Genomic DNA, 19,055 nt, shown 5'->3' with positions numbered 1-19,055 from the left:
GAGGATCGAAGGCCTATTTATTGTTGAGAGACAATGGAAAACCCTAAACATCCAAAAACATAAACCTAGAAGATGAAATGCCAATCCGTGGGCCCCGTTTGGGTAATTTGGTACATCAACTTCCCAGGGTCGTAACCTTGGCATACGATCTTCATTTGGTGCTCACAATATCTTGTTACAAAGACATATCCAAGAACTACAACTTTGGGAAGAGTAACATTAGTCCACGAACCCATTTTGCTCCCAATTTTCACAAAAAATGTCGTTTAGGGCCTCAAAATGGTTCCGGAAGTTCAGGACCCAAAAAACTACTAAAGATAGTAAATTGTGATACAATTAAGGAAACTGAAAATTTGAAAGAAACAATGGTGGGGGTCAAAGTGGACTTGGCAGGTGGCCGCCAATATCCACCTGGCTCACTGCTCTAATATAAAATTCTCATGTACCAATGTGATAATTTAACATGGTAGATAGATTGTCAGCTGATGAAAGGAGATTTTGGGGGTAAACCAATTTCCCCCTTTCTTTATAAAATTTGATCTTGAGGCCTGTGGGTTATGGGCCACAAACCTACCAGAAGCACTAAATAGTGCTTTGGCCTTAAAACACCCAGCCAACGCATAAAATCGGGACCACTCACTTTATTGGAATAACACGGGAATACACGGGAAAACCTGCTCCGACACACATAGGCCAGACTTCAAATCTTATACACCCACGTTCATAAATCAATGGGTCCGCACATCAAAGAAACCTTTGTGGTGCTACTCCTCCAAAATCTGATTGGTCTCATCTCCGATTAGCGATCGCTCCAAGCTTCGGTCTCTGCTTATCAGTTATTGGTGTATCGCTATGTCACATATCAGCCCACCATATTCGCCAGCCCTTAACTCCTCCGACTGCGATTTGCGATCACATCTTGACCATCAATCAGGCTCGTGATCCAATGGTTGTGATTAAATCACACGATCTCATTTTGAAAATCCTCAAGGCCAGACCCCTTCCACTTCAATGTGCCGATCCAATCAGTCTTACGGACTCGATAAGGGTATAGGTTCCGTCTATGAAATTTCAAGTCTAGATTCGGATCCAATTCTATGTTATTCAATGGAATTATGCTTTAAATCCACTTCCTCTACCATACTCTATTACGACATGCACAACACTCAGGCAACAATTAACTATGATATTTTAGATTGCCATCGATCCTTTCAGTGATCGATGGTCAATCAACACACTTATAAACGGGATTTAAACCATTCACGGATATATATATATATATATATATATATATATATATATATATATATATATATATATATATATATATATAGCATAACTGAAATACACAGGCATGCATAAATCCACATAACACACAATCTCTTCATTATAAAATATTGAATACAGGCTAAGGCATTTCATCCTTAGAACAAGTTCTCTCTCGATTAAATTTTGCTCCCTCGGGTTTACATAAATCTCTATCTATCACTCTATATTCCTCTGTCTCTCTTGAAAACGTAGGTTCGTGAGATATATATCTATATCTATATCTATATATATATATATATATATATATATATATATATATATATATATATATATATATATATATATATATATATATATATATATATATATATATATATATATATATATATATATATATATGTAAAGAAACATTGGATCGAATCACTGGAAGGATCCGTTCAAATCCACTCCTTGATCTCCTCTAACAAATCACTAACAACTCGCTAATCTTTCTATATGCATACATATGGCAGATTACATTTAATTAAGTCCATCTAATTAGCTCTGTTTTAAACAGATTTTCCCTAGTTTTTCTCCAATGGTCCACGTCATCTCTTTCTCCACTTTGGATTCTGGATTTGATGAAGAGTGCCAGATGCTCCTACATCAGACTCCCGAGGAAAAAAGATTTATGACTTCTTGGTCATGTGCTTCTCCTTATCCTTAGCAATTCTACCCACTTGTGGAATTGCCCTTATGATCTTCTGTGAGCTGCAACTAACCTCTGCAGTAACAATCTTCCTCTGCTACACAATACCTCACCAAACTTTATCCTTTGAGCTTAGTCTTTTGGCATCCTTCTAGTTCTCTATTCTTTGGAACCCCTTGAGCACTCCATGCTCTAGGTTGTTGCAAGTCTTCTCACCTTCCACTGACGCTATCTCTACAATAGTAAGATCATAACTCTCCAGCTTTAACAATTGTACCTCTTCTCCTTCTGCTTGCACTCTTTCTTCCTTCTCACAGGAAATATTTCCCTTAATCTTTCCTTGCTTTTGCATGCAGAATCTTCTTCTTCTCTGATACCAAATGATGAAAGGAAATTTTGGGGTATACCAAATTCCCCTTTCTTTATAAAATTTGATCCTGAGGCCTGTGTGTTATGGGCCAAAAACCTATCAGAAGCATTAAATAGCGCTTTGGCCTTAAAACACTCGGCCAACACATAAAATGAGGACCACTCACTTTATCAGAATAACACAGGAATACACAAGAAAACTCGCTCTAGCACACATAGGCCGGACTTCAAATCTTATACCCTCGCATTCATAAATCGGCGGGTCCGCACATCAAAGACACCTCTGCGGCTCCACTCCTCTGAATTCTGATTGGCCCGATCTCCGATCAGCGATCGCTCCAAGCTCCAATCTCCACTTATTGGCTATTGACATATCGCTATGTCACATATCGGCATTTCGGATGTCGGCACACCATATTTGCTAGCCATTAACTCCTCTAATTTCAATTTGCAATCACATCTTGACCGTTGATTAGGCTCACGATCCGACAGTTGTGATTAAATCACACGATCGCATTTCACAAATCCTCAAGGCCAGACCCCTTCCACTTCAATGCGCTGATCTGATTAGTCTTACAGACCCGATAAGGGTATAGGTTCCATCTATGAAATTTCAAGTCCGGATTCAGATCCAATTCTGTGTTATTCAATGGAATTACACTTTAAAGCCACTTCCTCTGCCATACTCTATTACAACATGCACAACACTTAGGAAACAATTACTATGATATTTTAGATTTCCATCGATCCTTTCAGTGATCGATGGTCAATCAACACACTTATAAATGGGATTTAAACCATTCACAGATATATACAGGATAACTAAAATAAACAGGCACGCGGAAATTATTATCAGGAAATCTAGTGTCTATGTAGAGTTTCTAGTCACACTAAGGCTGGTAGCTACCTTAGAAACAAACAAACTAAAACCACTTTCGTTTTCCTTTATGAGAGGTAGATAAGAGGGGAAAGAAGGAGACCAACCTCTGTCTTGCGCTTGGTTCCTTAGTTGATTCCTCTCCCTTCTGATAGATCTTTGCCACTTGCTTCCTCGTTTACCCTGCTACAAAGAGTACCTGTAGAATCAAAGCAGCATAACACTATCCAAGAACAAAGATCTACTATCATAAACAATATAGGACAAAATATATATTTACCACACAAATGCATATATCATCAATCATACAAGAATGTGGAGGAAAACTCGAATAGCTTTATTAATAATCAATAATAGCAAAGAGGATTACAACCAATTGTTCTGACCCAGTGTCATCCTCTCAGTAAGAGAGCCCTTCTTCACCTCATGAAAAGCTTAGATCACCCAACACTATGATGTTACACCAAGAAACTAGTAGCACTTCCTTACAAGATACAAAATTCCAGCCTCTGGATCTCTGGGATGAGGGATCCATATATAGATGTTTGCAAGGGGGGTGAGTCAGCTTCTGAGATTTGATTAGTGTCCTCTCTCTGATAGTTCTTGATTCCACTTAGAGATTGATGATCTCTTACTCATCGCTGGGCGAATGCAGAGAGGCAAGTGTCACAGGAGAAGTTTCTGAAAGATTCCATGATCTTCCACCTCACAGATTGACCCTGCCATTTGTCCACTCTCGCCTAGAAAACCCCATAGAAGGGCTTTCCAGTATGCATCGCACTTCTTGTGTGCATTTAGGTGGGATGCAGTGCACTTTCACCATAGAGTAGGTGAAATGGTCTAGTTTTGACCAGTTCTGAGTAGTTTTTCATGGAGAACTTCTGGGAGATGCTATAATTAGTTGACCTTGTTCTTTTAGGGGTTGGAACAACACTTTTAGGGACTTAGGAGCCCTTGGTTTATGGACATTTATGATTGGGGTTTCAGTGCCCAAAAATGTCCATAGCAGTTACCCCCTAAAGCATGAGGTCGTTAATCTTTTGATGTCGGGTGAAATGCTTTATCATGAGGATCCGAAGTTTTTTCAAGCTAGAAGGCGACCTGTAATAAGATACAATACAATACATTATCTTCATAATATTTTCATGATCTAGCTGAGGCGGGAATTCCGATGCTCAGCTTTATAAATTCATTTTCATGTACATAAGACAAACAATCGTCTGAGTGCAGACTGATGATTCTGGTAGAGCCATCATCGCTTGGATTGGATGATTATCTGTGCAGCAATCATGTACATTTGATGTCTTTATTTTCTTGAATATATATTGCAGCCCGGATAGATGAAACTAGATCTGGGGTCTTCAATCTCGTTCGATCTTCCCTCAAAGTACAAGTCGATCCATGTGAGAGATGTTCTGGAGTCAAACATGGAAAGACATCGCCTGATTCCCAGCCAATGATGTAAGTTGTTAACAGGCGCAAGAGGAATCACCGATAATGATGATGACCCTCAAGGTACTACAGTACAATTCACGTGGTGTGAATAAGGGACTTGGCGTCGAACACCATGCAAAATCTTTCGGTTGAAGGCCATTGATGTAAACTTGTCGCTAGAAGTGAGAAACTTGCCATTGAGGCATGCAAGCTTCAAAGTATTGAAAGGGTTGTTCCTAGATCGACTTCTTGTACAATTAGCTGATGTCGACAAGAAATGATCCATCATAGGAGGGCCTTAGTGAATCACACATCAATGACACGGAATGGAGCAAATGATTTTAATGGAGGTGAAAATGATTTGATGACATAAGGTTCAGGGTGGCAGTCATGAAAGAATGAAGCGTAAATGTATTGCAGTGGATGAGACACAGGTGAATTCTCTGAGCGACTTCTCTTGAACATATCGATGACACTGACATGATGGATTGGTATCATTAGCCCCAAATATGGATGGTGTGATGGACCAATGGTGATATGACCAGTGAATGGAACAACCCAACCTGACTCGGATGTGGAGTGAAAGTGTCATGTTCAAGAGTGACTTGCTACCAATCAAGTTTCTTCAAGTTTTCTTCCCAATTTTTCCCCAGTCATTGCTGACCAGTACCTCTTTATTTTTGTCAAGCTTGAGGAGGATAACATATGCTTGTTCTATAATTTTCCCTTCGAGCAAACCCATCGCTATGTTTTAACGAGCCTAGCAATAGTAAAACTCATTCTTTCATCTATGGACAAGTTTGTCGCTCTTCGGTTTTAACGAGTTTAACGACAAAGATAACTCGGTCCTTTTCAATTTTAGAGAGTCTAAAAAGGGACGTAAAGAAAACTTCGACAATCCTTTTTCGTCATATAATCCCTTAAGTCTGAAAAGTTATAAAATAATACAGAAGGGATGAATTTTCGGTAATTTTAATGAGCCGAACAAAACAAGCGCTCGATCCTTTTGTGTAATAATACCTCAGGTCCAAAAATATTAAAATCTAAAGGAGGGATAGCACTTCCGGTCACTTTAATGAGCTGGAGAGGCCAATTGCTCGGCAATCTTTTCATATTTTACGAGTCAGATGAAAAGAGCTTAAAGGAGACTCGTTTTTCAAGGAGCGAGTGATAAATTTTTGTAGCAGCTAATTCCAGGTAAGGTTTGGAATTTTCCAATCACGGCAGTGTCACAAGGATGGCTAACAGGATCACTCTTCGCAACTGTTCCTCAAAAAGGGTAAACAATCAAATGGAGGTGAATGATCAGCCAATACAGAGTGGAGGTGATGATGAGAACATGACCAAGGCTTCAAAGGTTGATGATAATTCATTCACGATGGTTATTTACCGGAAATTGGTTCTTTTTTAATGAGCTTAAACTCTGGGGGAACATTTGCTCATTTCTTATGTTTATTTTTTAACGAACTTGAATTCCATGTTAAAACTGCTCGATCCAGTCTTATAATAAGGATGTCTCATTTAAAATGGCATTTTTTCAAAGCTTTGCCCCGCATCCTTTCTTTATGCAAGTTAGGAAACAACAAATCCTACGAGTTTAAAGGGTTAGAAGACCTAAAAATTTAAAAAATAAATGGTCTCCCTTCGCTTGCACGCCAAAAGGTTTGCATGCCCCCGGGTATAGCGAAAAATTTCTGGGTTACCAAAGACTGTTCTATCCATACTTCAGACAAAACACTTCCTCGGCGATGTCTACCGAAATAAACAAAGGTGAGTGGCGCAACTGGCTCCACTCACATAACTTTGACGAAGGAATCTTATTCCAGTCTAATCTCATAAACTAGTCATATATCCTTCGCAGAAACCTACTCTATACCCAAGGTTTTCCTGGCGAAACAAGCCAGGGAGCATGCCCCCTGGGTTTCAGTCATGTCCTCCGAATCACTCGTGCTCATTAGGTGGACGGACTGGGGATTGATGAGACATTCCTTGCGTGAAAAGACCATTCAGGGATGGTATTTGACTATTTGCTATGTGTGAACCGGGGAATGAAAGCTGGTCTACGAGCTTGACCACTCTTCCTTCATGCGAAAAACACATTACTCTAAGGAGTGAGGAGACAATGGCTCCCATGCAATAAATATAGTCGCGTCCAAGGAGAAGATTATAATCTAGGGGTCCTTGGACTACCGTTACGTTCATGTGAACGGTTTTCCTTCTCAATGTTATCGACACATTGGGAAGAATCCCTAACGGTCAACTGGTTCCTTTGTCAAAGCCTGTTAGATTTCTCATTTTAGGCAAAAGCAATGGTGAACCAAGCGCTTTCCAAGCAGTCGAGGAAAGGATACTCACAGAAGCCCCTTCATCTATGATGGTACCAGCCATGACCATTCTATATATTTGAGCAATGATTCGAAATGGGACACTAGCTAGTAAACGGGGTCTGCCTAGCAGATTCCAATCGAAGGAAACAACTAGGTTTCTTGGAGGTGGGACCGAATAGACGACCGGATATGACTCTGACGAACTTCCTTCCTGCGGTAAAGGAATGGGTAGACTGCCCCCATTTTCATCAGAGTTTGTGCTTACAAAGAGAATTTGAACGGTGTCGTTCTTATTCTCTCCGGTGACTGTATCATCTGAAGATGGACCTTCTGAAGGCAAGACCGGGTCAACTGCCGCCTCGACCTTTTGATTTTCTTCTGGTGTGGATTCAGAGGGTTCATCTTCAATGATAGACGCTTTGGCCGACCACAATGGCATGTCAGCCGTATTTTCAACTAGTGACGGACTCGACAAGAGTTTCTTATATCCAGGAGGAAGCCGTAATGGTGAAACTGAATGGTCGTTCAAAAATCTTTTAGCCTCGTCTAAGAAGGGACAATGGTGGATGGCGTGATCGCCTTCACACAGTTTACAAGGAAATTTACATTTTCCTTTTTGTCCAGGGGCTTCACTTTCACTAGTTGACGGTGTATTCTCAACATGATCATCAGAGGTTGATGACACCGGATTGTGCAAACGAGGAGACCAGTCCCTTAGGATCTGAGGGATGCAAGGACAATCTCGATGATAGTGATCTCCTTTGCAAATGACACATGGCGATTTAGGCCTGGACGGTGCAGTGTGTGGATTTTTGCTAGATGATTCCTGGTTGCCCCTTTTCGCCTTTGGCTCCTTCTTCTTCTTCTCTTTCTTCTTCTTCTCCTTCTTCTTCTCAGTTACTTGATTTTTGGCTTTACCAGCTTCATAAAACGAAGAGGAAGGAGGAGAGGGAGAATTGGACGAAGTAAAAGGTTTGGGGGTAACTCTGGTATCATTTAGTTACTGACTTGATTATTCAGGAATCACGGTGTTCTGAACGACAGAGGTCGAGAAGAGCCATACGGGCAAGCCGATTGTTAATCGTGGAAGCGACAATGTGGCCATATGGGGTGCACCAACATCTCCCCGAGGGGAGAAAGGACTAGGATTTCCTCCAAGGGGGAATCCTTGGTTGGTGGACTCCATCTTTCTCAACCTAAGACCAACGTAGGAAAGGTGATGTTTATTCTGATTAAAATAAATTTTATACGCTTTGACACAACTTGTTTTTTCAATTTTTAAGAGTCGAGAAAAAAAAAAAATATGACTCTAGTCACCTTCGATTTTTAATGAGCTTGAAGTGACAAGTGCTCAGATGGACCTTTTCCTTTAAGGAGTCTGAAAAGGAATGAAAGAGACTACTCTGGAAATCTAGACAGAGGGATTGCCAAACCGATCGCAAAACTGCAGAATACTTTTTACGGTACAGCAGTCAATCTTCCCGAATGTTGTGTTTAGTGCATTGCAATCGATAGGGCGGAAGACACAGCTTCATATGGATAAAGGATAAAGCCTATTGTGGTCTCCCAATATATACTCGACGGTATGTGGGAGCACAAGTCCGTATTGGCACTTATCGTCTCAAAGTGGAGGAATCACCCAACCAGCAATGAAAACAACAGTTACCAGGCTTTACGACGCCGGAATACGTCTCTAGCCTAGACTTCTAAATGTTGTGCGTTAGGTTCCAAAGCGTTTTTAGATTCATTAAATTTATTTTACAGTTGATCTTGCTTAAGAAATTTTCCTTTCAGGTTCACCGCGTGATGTAGATATACAATTCCTAAAATGCAATCTAAGATGATAAACAATCATTTAATCTTCTTTTTGCAATGAAAATCCTAGATGCTAAGGAAAGAGAGACGATATTATTTCAACATAGAGCAGAGAGCACACACTATATGCACTGTCCTAAATCAAACCAACAAATAGTCTAAATGCAAATGCACACACATGTATTTGTTTTCAGCCTTCTTAATGTGTGAATGATAAAAAGAAAGCTAAGCGCAGATATGAATTATTTTTCAAAGCGACATTACTAACAAGTTTCTTTTCAAGACAAAATGAATACAATGACGACAATTTGTTATTTGGAATTGAAAACTTGCTTTCGACACTCGAAAAACTATTAATTCAAATCAAATACAAGAGTAATAGTGTAATCGACTATCAAGAACAATTGGATTCTCTTCTATGACTGAAAACGACACTTGTGACACTTCCAAATCAAGAAACGACAGTTCAATTACGCTACTTCTTTGTAAAAGAGAACTGAAAATGGATCACAATACATAAAAACATTTACAGTTCTTTGCACAATAGAGGCGGAATAATGGCAAGGAAGGGGGTTTCCAACAGAGGTATACTAATTACAGACAGCAAAACTCCTGAATAGAGCTGAAAAGAGTGAAAAAACCAAAGTCTGAAGGCAAAATTAGCCCTTTCTGATCAGCACACCTATTACACAGGGATTCCAGTATGCATCCCACCTATAGCACACTGGAAGTGCGATGCACACTAATATCCTTGAAGAGAGGGTGAGATGGTACAGTGCAAGACTTTTGATCCAGTTCTTGATCACAGTTTGCAGCACAGTTCAGCGATTTTGGCAGAGCAAGTGGTAATCAGTAAATAGATCACAGGGATAGATCTAAGGAGGTTACTAGAGCCACCACAAGGGAAATTAGAGAGCTTGTAAATCGATTTTTCAGTTCATAAACAAAACCTGGAGATAGAATGAAGTGGCATTGTTCTACTTTGCACTTGCATAGAAAATGCAGTTCCAAGGCTAGCTGGCTTGACTTCAGGCTCCGTCTGTAAGTTTATAAAGCAAACAAATATAGACAAACAACAATCTATTCACTCCCCAGCGGAGTCACCATTTTGTTATCGGGAAATCTAGTGTCTATGCAGAGCTGCTAGTCCCACTAAGGCTGGTAGTTACCTTAGAAACAAACAAACTAAAACCACTTTCATTTTCCTTTATGAGAGGTAGATAAGAGGGGAAAGATTGAGACCAACCTCTGTCTTGCACTTGGTTCCTTGCTTGATTCCTCTCCCTTTTGATAGATCTTTGCCACTTGCTTCCTCGTTTACCCTGATTCAAAGAGTACCTGTAGAATCAAAGGAGCATAACACTATCCAAGAATAGAGATCTACTATCATAAAAAATATAGGACCAGATATATATTGACCACACAAATGCATATATCATCAATCATACAAGAATGTGGAGGAAAACTGAAATAGCTTTATTAATAATCAAGAATAGCAAAGAGGATTACAACCAATTGTGCTGACCCAGCGTCATCCTCTCGGCAAGAGATCCCTTCTTCACCTCATGAAAAGCTTAGATCACCCAACACTATGATGTTACACCAAGAAACCAGTAGCACTTCCTTACAAGATACAAAATTCCAGCCTCTGGATCTCTGGGATGAGGGATCCATATATAGATGTTTGCAAGGGGGGTGAGTCGGCTTTTGAGATTTGATTAGTGTCCTCTCTCTGATAGTTCTTGGTTCCACTTGGAGATTGATGATCTCTTACTCATCCCTGGGCGAATGCAGAGAGGCAAGTGTCACAGGAGAAGTTTCTGGAAGATTCCATGATCTTCCACCTCAGAGATTGACCCTGCCATTTGTCCACTCTCGCCCATCGCACCCCATAGAAGGGCTTTCCAGTATGCATCGCACTTCCCATGTGCATTTAGGTGGGATGCAGTGCACTTTGACCATGGAGCAGGTGAGATGGTCCAGTTTTGACCAGTTCTGAGTAGTTTTTCATGGAGAACTTCTGGGAGATGCTGTAATGAGTTGACCTTGTTCTTTTAGGGGTTGGAACAACACTTTTAGGGACTTAGGAGCCCTTGGTTTATGGACATTTATGATTGGGGTTGCAGTGCCAAAAAATGTCTATAGCAGAAATCCAAAGAACACACAATCTATTCATTATACAATATTGAATATAGGCTAAGGCATTTCAGCCTTAGAACGAGTTCTCTCTCGATTACATTCTGCTCACTCGGGTTTACATAAATCTCTATCTATCACTCTATATTCCTCTACCTCTCTTGAACACACAGGTTCATGATATATATATATATATATATATATATATATATATATATATATATATATATATATATAGATAAGGAAACATTAGAGCGGATCAATGGAAGGATCCGATCAAATCCACTCCTTGATCTCCTCTAACAAATCACTAACAATTCCCTAATATTTCTACATGCATACATATGGCAGATTACATTTAATTAAGTCCATCTAATTAGCTCTATTTTAAACAGATTTTCCCTGGTTTTTCTCTGATGGTCCATGTCCTCTCATTCTACACTTTGGATTCCAAATTTGATGAAGAGTGCTAGATGCTCCTTCATCATCAGCTGGCAAAATTTTCAAGCTTGCCTACAATTGATGGCATTTTTCACATCATATAGGAACGTGCCATACTTGATTATTCTATCTATTGTCCCATTTTAGTACCCTAGTGGATAGATCATCTATTGATAGACTTTACAAACCATCCATAATTGATAACACTTTTCGTTTGCCATGCTAGAACATGCTATACCATAATTTTATAATATGTTGGTTCAATCTGATACCTTGGTACCCCAATATGGGGCCTTGAAGGTCGAGCCCTTGTCTCATTGTAATAACATCCTTTTAGATTTTTAGTCCAAAAAACAATAAGCAGGAAAACCTTGTCAAACTTGGTCCTATCATGAGTGTTGAGACCTTTGGGTCAACCACATCAACCGATCACGGATCAATCAGTATCCACAGCATGGCCCTTTTTCCATGTCATCAACCACATGTCACCCTCTAACACTACCACACGTCACTTTCCAAAGCCCTATTGGCTATCCAAAAACTTTTTTTTTCCTACCACATGTCCCTTGTTGTTGAAGCCACGTTATCATCTATGCCACATGTCGTTTACAATTTCTCCACATGGCACTTCATCATATCTTTTCCATGTCATATCATATCTTGGCCCTATCCTTTTCAATATTTATATAGAGTGAGTTCTGGTACCCAATACTCCAGTATCATCCCATATGGTACCAATATGCATTATCATACTAAACCTAACTCCTACCCACTAATCATGTTTTAATCACAAATTAGTGAACAAAATTAATAGATTCAATTTTCTGGCATAATCATTTGATTTTATTGTTAAATAATTTATCCCCTATTTGGATACCCTTCCATCACACCCTTCTTTTATATATTGGTATTGCATAGGAAGCATATAAAACTTATCCTTCAGTTAAGTGTTAAGCCTATTTGGACCCTTGAAATGAATAAGGGCCAGTGATCCACTTTGCTATGACAACCATGTTGGGACTTCTTCTAATGAGGTCATGTATGCACTAGGGACTCTAGTTGACCTTGACATGAATGACAACACAATGTTCAACAATCTCCCCCTTCTTCAATGATGGAAACACCTAACATTTGATCACTCTTGTCAATCTACAATGTTTGCAATCTGCAGTATTTTGACCTACCAATATGTCATTCTGGAAATTTACAATATTTCAACCCACCTACAATATCTCACCCTTTGACATCAAAGGAAATATCTTGTGCCTACAATTTCTATAGAATTCCCCTAGTTGTCTCATTGTCAAAAAATATCTACTTGACCAATGATTCTTCATGTCTTTTGAAAGTATATATTTTGACTATGTTTCCTTCAATTACATCTTTAATCCTCCTATGACATCAATAGGAAACACATCCTAACATCACATGTCTTCTCATATGCATATCTGATTATTAGCTCCTCGTGAACTAATTCTTATCCTTGTTGTAAACTCTCTCCCTTTTTAATATAACATGAGTAGGAAACAACTCCCCCTTAGCTAGCAGTGCACTTAGATGCTAATGTATATTATAGAATTTCTACTTTCCATCATTCTTCTACTGTCTCTCACTTTCTAAAGTCTCCATATTGTTCATGTGTTCTAAAGAGATACCATATCTCATACTTACAATACAGATGATATGGAATATATATCACTCCCAAACTCTATCTTAGATGTTTAAATGTATCTTTAGGAAGAGGTTTTGTCAATACATTTACAATTTGTTATGTAGTACTTGATGATGTTATCAACTACCTAGTCTCTAACGAAATGATATTTGACAGGAATATTCTTTGTCTTGGAATGCATAACAAGATTCTTGGAAATGTTGATTACACTTACATTATCACACATAATTGAAATAGGATGATCATATTATACAATGATGTATGCTACAATTTTTTTCATCCAAATAACCTAAGTGTGACATGTCACTGCTACAATATACTCTAGCTGTATAAAAAGAGATGGAGGTCTCTTTCCTACTCGACCATGATACTAAATAGTTTCCAAAGAAGAATGTTGCTCCACTTGTTATTTTCTTATCATCAACATTGTTGTCCCAATTTTCATCTGTGTGTATTATTAGAGTGAAATATTTACTCCCTAAGTACCATAAACCAAAATCAATAGTTTCTTTCAGGTCTCTAGGAATACTAATAGGCACACAATTTTCCATGCCAAATTTGTTTAACATTTCCATTATATATTTAGTTTGATAAATGATTATACCTTTGTTTTCTTAACTCATTTGCAATCATAGGAACAATGGAAATTATCCCATCATGGCCATCTAAAATTCCTTTTGCAATTCTATAAAAACAAATTGGAAGAACTTGCATAGAATATTCTTGATATGTTGTTCAAATAGCCATTCATAAGATTTTGATACGATCACCTTCTTGTAGTTCCAACAAATTCATCTCTTTTTCAATTCATTTTCATGTGACAAAAATTGTTAGAAAACAAAAAAAAAAAACATAAAAGAAGTTATGACACCTATATATGTTAGGCCTTCTCGGACAAATCATTCTACAAGATCCTTTTTGTTAGTCTTATTGATTCTTTAATATAATTTTAGTACTACTTGTGTAGTTGATGGGGTCATGTCTTTGTTGGTTCCTATATTTGTTTGTGCCTTTTCTTGCATTGTTGGACCTTCCTTTACCACATTTTCATAGTTTTTGGGTTCTTATTTTTATAAGGAATTGTGTTTGATTCTCTTTATAATATATCAAGGTTATCATTATAACCTAGGCTTGATTTTTATAAAGTGAGACCCAGGCTTGTATCTTTTCTCAAGGATACAACTCCTCCTTCTATCTTCTCATGCTTTGTCTAACATTTTGTTAGCTTATTTGTAAGGATTTCTTCTTTTATTTTTTCCTCTTTGACTTGGGTCTTGAGGATGATTACTTCCTCATTTTAATTAAGGTACTTGTTTTCATGTTTTTGAGATAGATCGTTTCTCAATGACACATTCTCATCTTCTAGCCCTTCATAATTATTTTTTTTTCCATCTGCTAATTTATTACAGATTCTTCAATTATTTTTGCTTCTACTCATTGAACCTTTAGAAGAATGATTTATTATTCATTAGAGCTACTATTTTCCTTTTCTACATTTTCCAATTTTTCCTTCCACCTATTGAGATTTCTTTTAAGCCTCTTTATCTAACCTAGAGCACTAATAAGTTCACCTTCAAGCTACACCTCTTATTCAAAAATTTATTCCTTAGAATATGAACTATATTTATGATTATACATACTCTCTATATGCATGAGTAGACATTATTCTTTCTCTTCCTCAATTATATGTTCATTTCTTTCTTCAGATGAGAAATAATCTCCTTTAGAATATATGATTTTCTTCTTGAGAGGCTTTCCCTTCCTGAATTTATTAGATATGATCCTCTTATATTCTCTTTCATTTTCACAATATTCAACTTTAGTATGTGGACGTTAAGAAGTAAAGTGACCAATTCTACTAAAACCAAAACATTTAAAGCGTAACATACTTCTATACTTTCCAAATACCCTTTTAAGCTTCCTTACAAATTCAGCCTCCTCTAGATCTAATTCATAGCTATAGTAATTTTGGGCTTGATTCGAGATTTTTTTGTTTGAAACTTTAAAGGAAGCTTCGTTTCATCCTAACTTCTAATTTTTGACCCTCATTTTATACATTGTGAGGATTACATGTAGTTGATCCATATTTAAAGTTTCTAGATCCTTCATCTTCTCAATGCTTGAAATCATGGAATTGAGTCTCATGGGAGGAAATCCCAATTCTTTCTAAGATGTCACTACTTCATCAACCTTTTCATAAAGTCCTATAATATTGTTTACAACTTCATCTACTTGAAGAATGAATGTTGTAATATCTTCATCTTGTTTCATCCTTAGACTTTAAAACTGATTTCTATGTGTTTGAAGCTTGGATCTCTTTTCTTTTTCATCACCTTCATAGCTCCTTTGTACCTTATCCTATATCTCCTTGGGACACTTGCACTGCATTGCTTTAACAAACTCAAATTTAACAAGACCACACAAAATTGCATTCGTTGCTTTTACATTGTCTTTAAAGGCCCTTCTCCCATTCTGTTCTATTAGATGCATTATTAGAACTTTGTGTCCATCCACAAAAAATATCCAAATTTAAACAACAAGAGAGAATTAATAGGATACCACATTTACTTTCTAGAAGGCATAAATAGTTACATCAATTAGTGGTTCTCTATTTGAAAAGGATCCATATTGACTGGACATTGGTCCCTTTAAGGTCTACCTTCCACTGCTTAAACTATCTCTAAAGGAACCCACTTTGATACAAATTGTTGGATTAATAATTATACTAAGATGGGGGGTTGAATCAATAAATTAAAATTATACTTCATTAAATCATTCAAACATAATAAAAAATTAATCACACTAGAGCATTGAATGTAGGATATATGTGGAAATCCATCGAGGAGAAAACCACAAAACTTATTTTGATTAATTGTTCTTATGTAGGTACCAACCTATTGTTACAATCTTCTTAGGATGCAACGTACAAGATACATTAATCCCAATTTATTTGCAAGCACCAACATGCAGGAGACACCAAGCCCTTGATATTCACAAGCACCAACTTAAAGCAGACACAAGTACACTTGGATTTGCAAGCCCCAAATTGCAAGAGACATCGATCCCTCAATCATATTTTAGATTCAATCAATATTACAACCATTATTTTGAGTCACCTTCTTTCTTTCTTGTATGTAATCCATTTTTTTCTGATTCATTGTGCTTTTTTGCAATTCTTTGTAGACATCTTCTCTAATAATTTAACTCTATATAAATTATCATGATTCCTGACTCCCTATGCTATTATCTTTACTTGTGCAAACCTCTTAGTACATAAAACAATCTGTGAGGTACAAATTTCCATCTATGCAATTCTCTCTGTGATCTAATTCTCTTCTTCCCATCAACACTCTACATAACTATCAATTATTTTCTCTCTTAACCAACACTCTTCTCACACACTTAAAAACACCACACTAACCCTTTCAATTTGTTAACAAAAGTTTCATTAACACGGCATTACATTTTTTTTTCTTTATTACCTTTAAGTTATTTGATCCTTTACTTCACGTGTATTCAACCTAAGGTTCATTTTTGTATGCACATGCTCATTATTTTTTCTTCCATTACATTCTTGATACACTTTCAATCATTTAAAATTAGCTAAAAATCCGTATTCCTTAGTGCCTAAGAGTTGAACCATGAGAGTATATGACCATGTGTCATCACCAAGGTCATAAATCACTATTCCATTAAATATGGTGTCTTCGTTGTTTATTGAAATCACATTTTGTACGCACTTGATACATGGTGTTGTCTCCCTAGAAATAGTTTGCGGTTTTAAGGGAACGAGTTCCCAAGACATCTAAAAGAAATGATAAATATTTTAGAATAACTTGTTGGAGTTGAACTTGGATGAAATGCAATGAACCAATCTAATTCAAAAACCAATGAATTACAACCATAATGGCCATATCCCTAATATTTATAGGTATTTTTAAATAGAGATGACTAGAGGAAACATGAGAAATAACAAGGTTTAATAATCCAGGCTACCAATAATCTTAGTTTTAACCATGTAGAAAGAATGATGAAAGAATCTTAAAATATGTATCTATTCTTTGAAAAAGGTAGAGCTTCCATTAAGGAGTCTTAAAATCATTGTAGGTACCTCTTGCATATGTAAATCCATAGTTTTATTAAGAGAACCTACTACTTCAAATTCATTTTCCAACAAAAGAAAAATACACCATGAAATGATGAACACATTGTAAGGAAAATAAAACTGCAACTTACTGAGAGCATTAGAATGAAACTAATTTTGTTTAACTTATTTTTGAGAGATTTTAGTCATTACCTTATGAATTCCACCTCCATACACCAAAACCATTACAAAATTTTGATTTCCAATTTTTATTCTCTCAACCTATGTTAACTGTCAAGAATCAATTTTAAAATTAATCTCCTTTCAATTATAAAATGGCCCCTCCTTTAACATAAAAGTAATATGATAATGAATTTTTTAATTACAAAAATTTAATAAATTTTAATGATGATGATGATGATGAAAATTAACATCCATTGAGACTGATGAGGTCTATCAGACCTTAAGAAAAGAAATTAGTTGCGAACTTTTAAAATATCATTTCTATAATAAAATAGATGGGAGAAGAGTGTTCTAAGATCATTATAGTTATTTGAGATAAATAAGTCAAGAACATTGGATGTCTTACATATTTTTGGAAATGAATCGAACTTACTTAGACAATTGGAATCAAATTGATTTTTTTTACTGATTTATGAGAAATTTATTCATTACATTATGAATTCCAACTCCATACTCCAAAACCCTTACACAATTTTGATTTCAAATTTTTATTCTACAACCCTATGTTAACTGTCAAGAATCAATTTTAAAATTGATCTCCTTTCAATTATAAAATGGCCCCTCCTTTAACATAAAAGTAATATGATAATGAATTTTTTTAGTCACAAAAATTTAATAAATTTTAATGATGATGATGATGATGACAATTAATGTCCATTGAGACTCATGAGGTCTATCATACCTTAAGAAAATAAATTAGTTGAGACTTTTTAAAATATTATTTATATATTCAAATAGAAGGGATAAGAGTGTTCTGAGATCACTATAGTTATTAAAGGTAAACAAGTCAAGAAGGTTGGAAGTCTGGAATACTTTTGGAAATGAGAGCGAATGTGGGTGAGGGTTGGACAATCCAAGAGAAAGTGATTTTCATATTCAATTCTCTTAGTGTCACACAACTGATAGATTCTTTCTTCCTAGGGTGTTTTTTGGATAGACCATTCCCCAGTTTCACTTAGAAGCTCATGGGACTTAGTTCTTGTATTGAAGATGTCTGATTTATTCTTTGCATAGTCAAAACAAAGAGGCGATTATGGTTAGTGAAGGTGGGGTTGATCACCTCCTTATAGTACCTTAGCTTACTTTTCCCTTCAAGCTATGTATCATCCCACAATTTGTGCTTAAATTTGGAAGAGTAGTATTTTAATATTATCTGTATTCTCCAAGCTGATATCCTTCTTTACCCGCTAATAGTTGAGCCATCCCTAGGCATCCTTGTGCCAACCCCACTTGAGACGGGGGTGGGGTTTTTTGCTAGAGATAGAAGCCATTTTGGGGAACCTCTTGGATTCCATGTTGTAAATATTCTTTTTATACATCAGAGAGATAAACATAGCCATGCATTCAATGGTGGAAAGGCTAGCTTTAGTCATGAGGATAAGATAGGGAATATTACCTTTAATATTTAGGTTGTATGTTATAAATTTCTTTTGGATCATACTCATGTTCCTCCATGATTCTCTAGATATACTGCAACCCCAAACTTTACATCTATTATAAATCATGGGGGTGAAAAGAGTCTCAAAGAGGAACTTTTTTTTTAGTCCAAACCCATAGATCAGTCATATTACAATTGTTTTCAAGCTCATAATAAGATTTCTAACCACCAATGATTATTTTCTCAATGCTATAATTCCAATTAAGTTGATGATTAATTTCAATACCTAAGTATTTTTATGAAGATACTATTTCCAAGCAAT

Source organism: Pinus tabuliformis, chromosome X (genome assembly GCF_031772625.1).
Source record: "Pinus tabuliformis cultivar Carrire ecotype Pingquan chromosome X, CPIR1, whole genome shotgun sequence".
Lineage (NCBI taxonomy): Eukaryota > Viridiplantae > Streptophyta > Pinopsida > Pinales > Pinaceae > Pinus > Pinus tabuliformis.
The sequence above is the reverse complement of the archived record's forward strand: the minus strand, read 5'-3'. Positions refer to the sequence as shown.